This window comes from Bison bison, unplaced genomic scaffold, assembly GCF_000754665.1.
Source record: "Bison bison bison isolate TAMUID 2011002044 unplaced genomic scaffold, Bison_UMD1.0 scf7180017864527, whole genome shotgun sequence".
NCBI classification, from domain to species: Eukaryota; Metazoa; Chordata; class Mammalia; order Artiodactyla; family Bovidae; genus Bison; species Bison bison.
In genome coordinates this window covers 3,809,478-3,809,911 of record NW_011495078.1, presented here as the reverse complement: position 1 = coordinate 3,809,911, position 434 = coordinate 3,809,478, and positions in this window count along the sequence as shown.

Below are 434 nucleotides of genomic sequence, written 5' to 3'. Positions count from 1 at the left end.
AGTTGGTGGTGGACAGGGAGGCCTGGTGTGCTGCAATTCATGGGGTCGCAAAGAGTCGGACATGACTGAGCAACTGAACTGAACTGAAAAATGTCTGTTGTTCATCACTAATCAGGGAAATCTAAATCAAAGCCACAATGGCATATCACTTCACTTCTGTTGGATGGCTACTGTCAAAAAACAGAAAATAACAAGCATTGGCAGGAATATGGAGAAACTGGAGCCCGTAAGTGCTTTGATGGACGTGTAAAATGGTGCAGCTGCTACAGAAAACAGTATGGAGTTTCCTCAAAAAATTTAAAATAGAATTATATGATTCAGCAACTCCACTTCTGTGTATGTATCCAAAAATGTTGAAAGCAGGATCTCAAAGAGAGATTTGCATGCTCACATTCATAGCTGTGTTATTCACAGTAGCTAAAATGTGGAAGCAA